This window comes from Schistocerca americana, chromosome 1 (assembly GCF_021461395.2).
Source record: "Schistocerca americana isolate TAMUIC-IGC-003095 chromosome 1, iqSchAmer2.1, whole genome shotgun sequence".
Lineage (NCBI taxonomy): Eukaryota > Metazoa > Arthropoda > Insecta > Orthoptera > Acrididae > Schistocerca > Schistocerca americana.
The window spans coordinates 1185444570-1185456755 of record NC_060119.1 but is presented as its reverse complement, the minus strand read 5'-3'; the positions used below and the strand labels follow the sequence as shown (position 1 = coordinate 1185456755).

The window sequence follows — 12186 nt, the reverse complement described above, 5'->3', positions numbered from 1 at the left end:
TCATCTGTTATTTTGCTCCCCAAATAGCAAAACTCCTTTACTACTTTAAGTGTCTCATTTCCTGATGTAATTGCCTCAGCGTCACCTGACTTAATTCGACTTCATTCCCTTATCCTCGTTTTGCTTTTGTTGATGTTCATCTTATACCCTCCTTTCAAGACACTGTCCATTCCATTCAACTGCTCTTCCAAGTCCTTTGCTGTCTCTGACAGAATTACAATGTCATCGGCGAACCTCAAAGTTTTTATTTCTTCTTCATGGATTTTAATACCTACTCCGAATTCTTCTTTTTCTTTTCCTTCACTGCTTGCTCAATATACAGATTGAATAACATCGGGGAGAGGCTACAACCCTGTCTCACTCCCTTCCCAACCACTGCTTCCCTTTCATGTCCCTCGACTCTTATAACTGCCATCTGGTTTCTGTACAAATTGTAAATAGCCTTTCGCTCCCTGTATTTTACCCCTGCCACCTTTAGAATTTGAAAGAGAGTATTCCAGTCAACATTATCAAAAGCTTTCTCTAAGTCTACAAATGCTAGAAACGTAAGTTTGCCTATTGATCAAATACGAGGTAGTAATTAGCCTATTCTAGGTGATTATATATGGGACGTCTTTTGTAGCTGGTGGGCCTAGTTTTAGGTTGCTGGCTCCACGATATGCTTCGTGGGACTCATTGTTTGTGCCATGTCTTAGGTTGGATTATGCCGATGTTTTGTAACTGTCTACTGGTTTGTCTATACATATCTAGCTTTTTCTACACTGTTGTGGCCTGCTTTTCTTCTGTAATTTCGATTGTGCCCATCTCCAGGGCTTTGTCTACCTCCACTGCGGTCGCTCGCTCTTGACTACACATGGCGCTGACTGCCCCCGCTGTGAACCAGATGGCGGGCTCGGGGCTCCTGCCCTCCACTCTCACAAGCGGATCACCGCTAACGGGTTATTTCCGTCGTGTGCCTACTGCGTCCGCCTCCTGCGGCGCTGCCAACCGCCTATAACTGTCACTATTCAGCGTAAAAGAGAACCCCTCACTTTCCTCTTCCTCGCTCTGCGTGACTCCCTCTCCCCCCTCTCCTTCTTTCTCTCTCCCCCTCCCCCCCCCCCCCCCAAACACCATCAGTGGCGGTCACGAAAACATGACACCTCAAGGTCATCTCACCATCCTACAGTACTGCCAGTTACAATTTCAAATGTTACTAAAAATTCCGAAAAAATATTAGACATGTCTATTTTTATGTAGAATATAAAGGAGCACTTTCCAAGAGAAAATTCTTGAGAGCTGCTATTAAAAAAAATAATAAAAATGCAAACTAACGTTACAAGAAATCCTGAACAAAAGTATCTTTTCTACATATACATCTACATACATACTCCGCAATCCAGCATACGGTGCGTGGCGGAGAGTACCTCGTACCACAACAAGCATCTTCTCTCCCTGTTCCACTCCCAAACAGAACGAAGGAAAAATGACTGCCTATATGCCTCTGTACGAGCCCTAATCTCTCTTATCTTATCTTTGCAGTCTTTCCGCGAAATGAAGTTGGCGGCAGTATAATTGTACTGCAGTCAGCCTCAAATGCTGGTTTTCTGAATTTCCTCAGTAGCGACTCACGAAAAGAACGCCTCCTTTCCTCTAGAGACTCCCACCAGAGTTCCTGAAGCATTACCGTAACACTCGCGCGAAGATCAAACCTAAACCTACCAGTAACAAATCTAGCGGCCCGCCTCTGAATTGCCTCTATGTCCTCCCTCAATCCGACCTGGTAGAGATCCCAAACGCTCGAGCAGTACTCAAGAATAGGTCGTATTAGTGTTTTATAAGCGGTCTCCTTTACAGATGAACCACATCGTACCAAAATTGTACCAATGAACCGAAGACGACTATCTGCCTTCCCCACAACTGCCATTACATGCTAGTCCCACTTCATATCGCTCCGCAATGTTACACCCAAATTTCTTAACATTTTAGGAAGGTGACTCTCAACAGCCGTCAAGTAATGTATAAGACGCATGTTTCACCATCAGCTGCTTTTATTTTAAACAAAAATATCAACCATTTTCAGTCATGGACCATCTTCACATATAAGGATTAAAATGGTTTAATGCACCACATTACATTGGTCAGTATTTGAAATTCGTGTAGAGCATGTCATGAATATCAATACACGACACACATCTTTTAGAAGCAAACGTACTAATACTAAGTGTACACAGAGCTTATAGTCCTGATCTTCTCTTCAGTACTAATACTAAGTGTACATGGAGCAGTACCGAAGAGAAGAGCAGGACTATAAGTATTACATTGTACAAGATATTGAGGAAGTCAATATTTTGTACAATATAATACTGATAGTCCTGATCTTCTCTTCAGTGCCGCTCTGTGTACACTTACACTACTGGCCACTAAAATTGCTACACCAAGAAGAAATGCAGATGATACACGGGTATTCATTGTACAAAGATATTATACTAGAACTGACATGTGATTACATTTTCACGCAATTTGGGTGCATAGATCCTGAGAAATCAGTACCCAGAACAACCACCTCTGGCCGTAATAATGGCCTTGATACGCTTGGGCATTGAGTCAAACAGAGCTTGGATGGCGTGTACAGGTACAACTGCCCATGCAGCTTCAACAGGATACCACAGTTCATCAAGAGTAGTGACTGGCGCACTGTGACGAGCCAGTTGTTCGGCCACCATTGACCTGACGTTTTCAATTGGTGAGAGATCTGGAGAATGTGCTGGCCAGGGCAACAGTCGAACATTTTCTGTATCCAGAAAGGCCCGTACAGGACCTGCAACATGTGATCATGCATTATCCTGCTGAAATGTAGGGTCGTGACACATCTGAAATGTATCATCCACTGTTCAAGGTGCCGTCAATGTGAACAAGAGGTGACCGAGACGTGTAACCAATGACACCCAATACCATCACGCCGGGTGATACGCCACTATGGCGATGACGAATACACGCTTCCAATGTGCGTTCACCGCGATGTCGCCAAACACGGATGCGACCAACATGATGCTGTAAACAGAACCTGGATTCATCCGAAAAAATGACGTTTTGCCACAGGCGCTCCTGTCTGTGATGCAGCGTCAAGGGTAACCGCAGCCATAGTCTCCGAGCTGATAGTCCATGCTGCTGCAAACGTCGTCGAACTGTTCGTGCAGATGGTTGTTGTCTTTCAAACGTCCCCATCTGTTGACTCAGGGATCGAGACGTGGCTGCACGATCCGTTACAGCAATGCGGATAAGATGCTTGTCATCTCGACTGCCAGTGATACGAGGCCGTAGGGATCCAGCACGGCGTTCCGTATTACCCTCCTGAACCCACCGATTCCATATTCTGCTAAAGGTCATTGGATCTCGACCAACGCGAGCAGCAATGTCGCGATACGATAAACCGCAATCGCGATAGGCTACAATCCGACCTTTATCGAAGTCGGAAATGTGATGGTACGCATTTCTCCTCCTTACACGAGGCATAACAACAACGTTTCACCAGGCAACGCCGGTCAAAAAAATGGCTCTGAGCACTATGGGACTTAACATCTGTGGTCATCAGTCCCCTAGAACTTAGAACTACTTAAACCTAACTAACCTAAGGACATCACACACATCCATGCCCGAGGCAGGATTCGAACCTGCGACCGTAGCAGTCACGCGGTTCCGGACTGAGCGCCTGAACCGCTAGACCAGCGCAACGCCGGTCAACTGCTGTTTGTGTATGAGAAATCGGTTGGAAACGTTCCTCGTGTCAGCATGTTGTAGGTGCCGCCACCGGCGCCAACCTTGTGTGAATGCTCTGAAAAGCTAATCATTTGCATATCACAGCAGCTTCTTCCTGTCGTTTAAGTTTCGCGTCTGTAGCACGTCATCTTCGTGGTGTAGCAATTTTAATGGCCAGTTGTGTATAATGGAGCCGCCCACAGCTTGTCTCAGTCCTGCAGTACAGGTGTCAAAACGCTGTTCCCGTGGAAGACGACAGATACGAGCCCTCCCATCGGCATAATTAACAAGCTACCGGGCTTCATCAGACGATGCGAAGCTCTGCCACTGGGTTTACGCCCAGTGGCGATGGTAACTTGCCAATTTCAGTCGTAGTTGCCGATGTCGTGGTGTTAACATTGGCACACAGCTGCGGAGGACCATCGTCAGGAGGGTTTGGTGCACTGTGTGTTCAGACACATATGTACTCTGCCCAGAATTGAACTCTGATGTTAGTTTCACCACAGTTCGCCATCTATCCTGTTTTATCAGTTTGCCGAGCCTGTGACGTCCGACATCTGTAATGATGAGCGGCCACCCAACGCCACGTCTGGACGTGGTTTCACCTGGGGTTCGCCACATGTTGAAGACACTCACGACAGCACTCCTTGAACACCCGACAAATTCTGCAGTTTCCGAAATACTGGTGCCGAGCTTCCGGTCACACTCAGATAGATTGTGTGCCTTCGCCATTATACACATGGACAGCACGCTCACTGTTACTACATGCAGCATGTGTGTGTCTGACTATCAGACATTCCTCGCCAGGTGACGCTACTATCGCCTGGATGGATTTACATCGATAGCTAGTTGGTGGCCATAATGTTCTGGATAAGTAGTGTATATCCGTGATGCGAAAATTTATCACTGGTGATGTGTCGCTACATGCGTCACGCGAAGTGAAGTAGTGGACGAGTCAGATGTGGACCAGTTGTCTGTCTTTTGACCGACTGCCGTGACATCACCAGCGTGCACGTGACTTCGGATCTGGGGTAGGAAATATCACGTCTTAAATACAGTGACCTAAATGTCTTTGCTGCCTGGGTGTTATTAGCTACTCTTGTATATAGGGGATAATTACGATAGTTATAAAACTACGTACAGTGTAATGTTTGTGTTTAGGTTGCTATGTAGAGTGCTGCTACTTTGTAGAAGTAATGAATTTTATGCTGTCTTCTGTGCATGGAATTCGGCAACTGCGTAATAATGATCAATTCTGGTTATCAAGACTTGTTGTATACTTGTAACAGGCTGGATACTAGGTAGTTCTGGTTACATGATCATGGCGTCACTTTAGATTAGGACTTCTAAATTTGTAGCAGATACTAACGCTACTGTTAATATCGTGCTACATGATTGACTGGTTGTGGCTGATCTGCACCAATACGCAAATGAAGCGGTGTAATATCGGAATCTCTGTGAAACTGCCAGCGTCCTATGAGCCTAAACTACGACTACATCTGTTGACATCGTCCCCATATGGCTGTTTCCGGAGCTCTGCGCAGAATAAACATTTTTTTTTTCTGACGGGTATCCAGGAAAACCGAGTATTTGATCCATTTTTGCACAGAATTTTACATGCTCCTCCACTTGAGCTGGACACTGTTGTCCCCAAAGTGTTCGACCGATTTGAGTTACATAGCCAAAGCGATTCTGAGTCACTGGCTGAATGTACTTCATTCGCGCATAGTCATGTCCGAACTGAGATCTTAAATTAGGATATTAAGTGCTCATCAAACAGTTCTGATAGTTTTATATATGTCTGCCATGTAAACACCATTTCTCGGCGTCAAATGGAAGTCCTACATCCCGTCAAGGTCTTACCGTGAAGTAACGATACTTTAGCGAGTGAATAATTCCTCAAAAGTATCGATTTTCTCATGTCTTCGAGCTCTTTACGTGAACTGTGCGTTGATGGCTGTCACAATAATGTCTCGTGAAACGAACGTCTCCGAATTGTTTTGTTGTATTCCTTAACTAACATAATTGGGGCGCATCTCTCCTCAGTCAGCACAAAATCAGATTAACAGAAGGGATAGAGAAGATCCAATTCTAAGCGAAAGTGGTCATTACGGAGACGCTAAAACAGCGGATCTCCATCCAGTGGTGTTCGCTGCAAGACAGGATTTACTGTACGGATCTTGCAACGGAAAGAAGAAAATATATGATTGTGACGAAGTGTTAGTTCTCATTTCCGAGAATATCCTGAATGACTAAGAGGAAAGTTAAATAAAATTCCCAGAGTGCGTGCATTAAGGTGGTCATCAACGGCACACGTAAGACGGATGGTGCTGGCGGCAGTCGGAAATCCCGCTCGACTGTTATTTCAACTAATAGGCCACAACTGTGAAAGGGTCCTGTAGCCACCTTTCATTAGTCCGGTAGCCCAATTTCATTACCATTTCTCTTTCTTTTCCTCGTTTCTCTATTCTCTTTACTCTCATAGTAGTGTGATTGAATGAATGTGGTTGTGTGTCACGTTGCTAGACGGTGGCGTAGTCTGCTGCAGAAAGTCTGCGATAGTCGTACAGATTCAGCAGCAGTGGTACAGAGTAGCCAACTCTCGTAGTGGTCAAGTCGGCAAAGAGGTTTTCGCTACTTGTGAGAAATCCACCTGCGTTATGTTGGTGGCGGAAATGGCATCTTTGGGTTTTCCGGGCCACGCGGAGCGTGGAAGAGGCTAGAGAAGCGGGAGGCAGTCTGCCGCCGGTAGGGGAAGCGTCCACAGCTGTGCTCCAGTCGAAGAAGGGTGACTTAGACTGACCGCGTGACGCGCTGTTACTTGGCGAGGGGAGAGCTGTTAGCTTTTGGTCTCGCTTTTCAAATCTGGAACATTGCTTTGCCTTGTCGCAGCAAGGAATGCAAAACTTTGGTAGATTTTTCTTTTAGCAAATTTCTGTAGCAGACTTGGATTCGCCGGAAGAGCGCCACACAAAGGTGTCGATAAGAAGTGAGCACTCGCTTCTGTATGAATGTCTGTTTCCCTTCAGCTGTGCCTGCATAAGCTTTCACCTTTCTAAATATTTAGAGCTTTGCCTCCTCGTAAAATTTCCTTGCTTTATGTGTCTTTCGTCTGTGGGGAGCCAACCACGTGGTAGAACATTATAGTTGTTGGCCTACCGGCATCACTAACTGTCCGATCGCATGTTTGTTTTAGATAATGTTAACATGATTTTGTGATGTGATATTGTTGGAATTTGGCACTATACCTAGAAATTGTGTCTCCACAAACCACGTGTTATCAGGAATCGTGTACATGCCTCACATCCTTACCTTAGGAATAAATGATTTTATCTACAATTTTCTCTTGTGTTCCGAGATTACGTTTTTGCACCTAAGCCACTCACCTCGTAGCTTTCCCGTTAGCACATCCAATGCGTTTCCTTATGCACAGGTCCAGTGATTAGTCTCCCCTTGTATTTTATAACAAATGCTTTAGATTAAGTCTATTTTCAGATGTGTTGCTGGGAGCTGATCTTCTGCACAGTGTTCTTGCATGTGCTATTTTATTTTAAATGTTTGATTGTCGTGAACAGTGCACGGGGAACACTATTAATTACATCCTATCCCCTATGAGCGACATAACAACGTATGCATTTTTGTGAGTTTTTGGTCTGTGATTAAATTAATTTATTTTCCGACTCGACCAAATCTTTGATTAGTTGTATGGTTAGAGTCGGTGGCGACCCTACTCTTCTCACGTTAATTTCACAAGCAATAAGTATTTCCATTCCCAATAATAAGGAATAACCCGTAGTAACAGGTTAGTTACAACTGTTATTGCAATAACCATAATTCATAGCGAAGATGGCGGACACATAATGCACTTGGGTAGGAGGGCAGAGCCGTTTCTACCGCAATTTTGATACCCAATTTATATCAAATTAATTGAACAATTAATTATCCCACCACCACCCCCAGATGGCGCTATGGATTCTCCCCACGCGGCACGTGGATCCCGCCCCCTCCTCGCTTCCCTCCCCTATCCTCCCCCCACCTGTCCTGCTGGCGGGAATTTCGTATTTTTACGGGAATTTTAAAAAAGAGGGAATTTCTTTGTCTCAAGGCTGTGCTGACGTCCCACCCCCACCCGCCACACAGGAATTGGCGGGAAATTCACAATGTAGGGTGCCCTTTCTGGGGCTCGAAACCCGGTCCTTCTGGGCAGAAAGCCCGAGTCCATAAACAGCCCTTTTCGATCTATCCCAGGCATATTCGATAGGGTTCATGTCTGGAGAACATGCTGGCCACTTTAGTCGAGCGATATCGTTATCTATCCCAGGCATATTCGATAGTGTTCATGTCTGGAGAACATGCTGGCCACTCTAGTCGAGCGATATCGTTATCCTGAAGGAAGTCATTCACAAGATGTGCACGATGGGGGCGCGAATTGTCGTTCATGAAGACGAATGCCTTGTCAATATGCTGCCGATATGGTTGCACTATCGGTCGGAGGATGGCATTCACGTATCGTACAGCCGTTACGGCGCCTTCCATGAACACCAGCGGCGTAGTTCGGACCCACATAATGCCACCACAAAACAGCAGGGAACCTCCACGATGCAGCACTCGCTGGACAATGTGTCTAAGGCATTCAGCCTGACTGAGTTGCCTCCAAACACGTCTCCGACGATAGTCTGGATGAGGGCATATGCGACGCTCATCGGTGAAGAGAATGTGATGCCAATCCTGAGCGGTCCATTCAGCATGTTGTTGGGCCCATCTGTACCGCGCTGCATGGTGTCGTGGTTGCAAAGATGGACCTCGCCATGGACCTCGGGAGTGAAGCTGCGCATCATGCAGCCTATTGCGCACAGTTTGAGTCGTAACAGGACGTCCTGTGGCTGCACGAAAAGTTTTACTCAACATGGTTGGCGTTACTGTCAGGGTTTCTGCTAGCCATAATCTTTCGGTATCGGTCATTCACTGCAGTAGCAGCCTTTGGGGGCGGCATGAGCGAGGGATGTTATCGACAGTTCCTGTCGCTCTGTACCCCCTTCATGACTGAACAACATCTCTTTGGTTCACTCCGAGAGGCCTGGACACTTCCCTTGTTGAGAGCCCTTCCTGGCACGAAGTAACAATGCGGACGCGATCGAACCGCGGTATTGACCGTCTATGCATCGTTGAACTACAGACAACACGAGCCGTGTACTTCCTTCCTGATGGAATGATTGGAACTGATCGGATGTCGGACGCCCTCCGGCTAATAGACGCTGCTCGTGCATGGTTGTTTACATCTTTGGGTGGGTTTAGTGACTTCCCTAAACAGTCAAAGGAACTAGAATGAGATTTTAACTCTGTAGCGGAGTGTGCGATGATATGAAACATCCTGGCAGATTAAAACTGTGTGCCCGACCGAGACTCGAACTCGGGACCTTTGCCTTTCGGGGGCAAGTGCTCTACCAACTGAGCTACCGAAGCACGACTCACGCCCGGTACTCACAGCTTTATTTCTGCCAGTACCTCGTCTCCTACCTTCCAAACTTTACAGAAGCTCTTTCAGGAGTGCTAGTTCTGCAAGGTTCGCAGGAGAGCTTCTGTAAAGTTTGGAAGGTAGGAGACGAGGTACTGGCAGAAGTAAAGCTGTGAGTAGCGGGCGTGAGTCGTGCTTCGGTAGCTCAGTTGGTAGAGCACTTGCCCCCGAAAGGCAAAGGTCCCGAGTTCGAGTCTCGGTCGGGCACACAGTTTTAATCAGTCAGGAAGTTTCAGTCAAAGGGACTGTCTGTGATAACAATATCCAAAGTCAACGTCTATCTTCAGGATTTTTGGGAATCGGGGTTATACAAAACTTTTTTTGGTGTGTGTATTACAAAATAAGTACTTGACACCATCGAAAAGTCCTTAAACACACATTCAGCGCCGGCTGCGGTGGCCGAGCGATTCTAGGCGCTTCAGTCCGGAACCGCGCGACTGCTACAGTCGCAGGTTCGAATCATGCCTCGGGCATGGATGTGTGTGATGTCCTTAGGTTAGTTAGGTTTAAGTAGTTCTAAGTCTAGGGGACTGATGACATCAGATGTTAAGTCCCGCAGTGCTCAGAGCCATTTGAACCAACACATTCAGCTAGCAAGCGGGACACACTACGGTGAGCAGAAGACTTCCCCAGTAACGTAATGCTACTAAGACGAAACAGTAACACGATAACCGACACTGAACGAATGTTCCATGATGGACAGAAGTGAGTGGTAGTAGTGCGTCTTAGGAGGAGAGAGACATAATTAAAAACACACAGACACACGACAGCAACTTCTATATTACAATACGTCTGCACATTAGCCTTCGTTCTATAGGAAGACAAAACAAACAAAAAAATAAAAATAAAAATAAAAAATAAAAAGCACTTGCTGGTATCACTGTATCGATTTTCACGTTAATGCTGCACGTGGTTTTATAAATTGCGGATGCAAGTACAGTGTTGAGGTACGATATTGATTTATATGATTCATTAAAAAACTAGTCTTTCGCTACCAGCTACAAAAACCGCACTGCACATTGGTTGTGATCGCAGTAATAGCGTATTAACCACTCGGTGGGAAGCGCAGGATCGTGCCGCCGGAGAGCAGGACGCTACATGGTGTTCATCTTGCCGAATTTTTATAAAGTGATAACATGTGCACAGTGTACCGTCTCCTGTAAAACTTCTAAAACAGGTAGTAAAATGTTGCAAAACCCACAAGTGAAATTTGTCAATGACAATTAAAAAATACGTGTGTTTATGTATGTAAATGTGCTAGTAATGATGAAATACACTACTGGCCATTAAAATTGCTACACCAAGAAGAAACGCAGATGAAAAACGGCTATTCATTGGACAAATATATTGTAGTAGAACTGACATGTGATTCAATTTTCACGCAATTTGGGTGCATAGGTCCTGAGAAATCAGTACCCAGAACAACTACCTCTGGTCGTAATAACGGCCTGGATACGCCTGGGCATTGAGTCAAACAGAGATTGGATGGCGTGTACAGGTACAGCTGCCCATGCAGCTTCAACACGATACCACAGTTCATCAAGAGTAGTGACTGGCGTATTGTGTCGAGCCAGTTGCTCGGCCACCATCGAGCAGACGTTTTCAATTGGTGAGAGATCTGGAGAATGTGCTGGCCAGTGCAGCAGTCGAATATTTTCTGTAACCAGAAAGGCCCGTACAGGACCTGCAACATGCGGTCGTGCATTATCCTGCTGAAATGTAGGGTTTCTCAGGGATCGAATGAAGGGTAGAACCACGGGTCGTAACACATCTGAAATGTAACGTCCACTGTTCAAAGTGCCGTCAATGCGAACAAGAGGTGACCGAGACGTGTAACCAATGGCACCCCATACCATCACGCCGGGTGATACGCCAGTATGGCGATGACGAATACACGCTTCCACTGTGCGTTCACCGCGATGTCGCCAAACACGGAAGCGACCATCATGATGCTGTAAACAGAACCGGGATTCAACCGAAAAAATGACGTTTTGCCATTCGTGAAGCCAGGTTCGTCGTCGAGTACACCATCAAATGGTTCAAGTGGCTCTGAGCACTATGGGACTTCACATCTATGGTCATCAGTCCCCTAGAACTTAGAACTACTTAAACCTAACTAACCTAAGGACAGCACACAACACCCAGTCATCACGAGCAGAGAAAATCCCTGACCCCGCCGGGAATCGAACCCGGGAACCCGGGCGTGGGAAGCGAGAACGCTACCGCACGACCACGAGATCGGACAGTACACCATCGCAGGCGCTCCTGTCTGTGACGCAGGGTCAAGGGTAACCGCAGCCATGGTCTCCGAGCTAATAGTCCATGCTGCTGCAAACGTCATCGAACTGTTCGTGCCTATGGTTGTTGTCTTGCAAACGTCCCCATCTGTTGACTCAGGGATCGAGACGTGGCTGCACGATCCGTTACAGCCATGCGGATAAGATGCCTGTCATCTCGACTGCTAGTGACAAGAGGCCTTTGGGATCCAGCACGGCGTTCCGTATTACCCTCCTGAACCCACCGATTCCATATTCTGCTAACAGTCATTGGATCTCGACCAAAGCGAGCAGCAATGTCGCGATACGATGAACCGCAATCGCGATAGGCTACAATCCACGTCGGAAACGTGATGGTACGCATTTCGCCTCCTTACACGAGGCATCACAACAACGTTTCACCAGGCAACGCCGGTCAACTGCTGTTTGTGTATGAGAAATCGGTAGGAACTTTCGTCATGTCAGCACGTTGTAGGTGTCGTCACCGGCACCAACATTGTGTGAATGCTCTGAAAAGCTAATCATTTGCATATCACAGCATCTTGTTCCTGTTGGTTAAATTTCGCGTCTGTAGCACGTCATCTTCGTGGTTTAGCAATTTTAATGGCCAGTAGTGTATTATTTTGGAATGAGAAAACTCTACACCTTTATGTGTTT

General features: G+C 46.3%; 2 non-coding genes across 2 annotated transcripts; one reads left to right on the top strand and one right to left on the bottom strand.

Annotated features, from left to right (window-relative positions):
- Positions 1–9127: 9127 nt before the first annotated feature.
- On the bottom strand, positions 9128–9202 carry Trnas-cga. The gene has a single exon. It is a non-coding gene; the product is annotated as a tRNA-Ser (tRNA).
- A 184-nt stretch (positions 9203–9386) lies between these two features.
- Trnas-cga lies at positions 9387–9461 on the top strand. The gene has a single exon. It is a non-coding gene; the product is annotated as a tRNA-Ser (tRNA).
- Positions 9462–12186: the final 2725 nt, after the last annotated feature.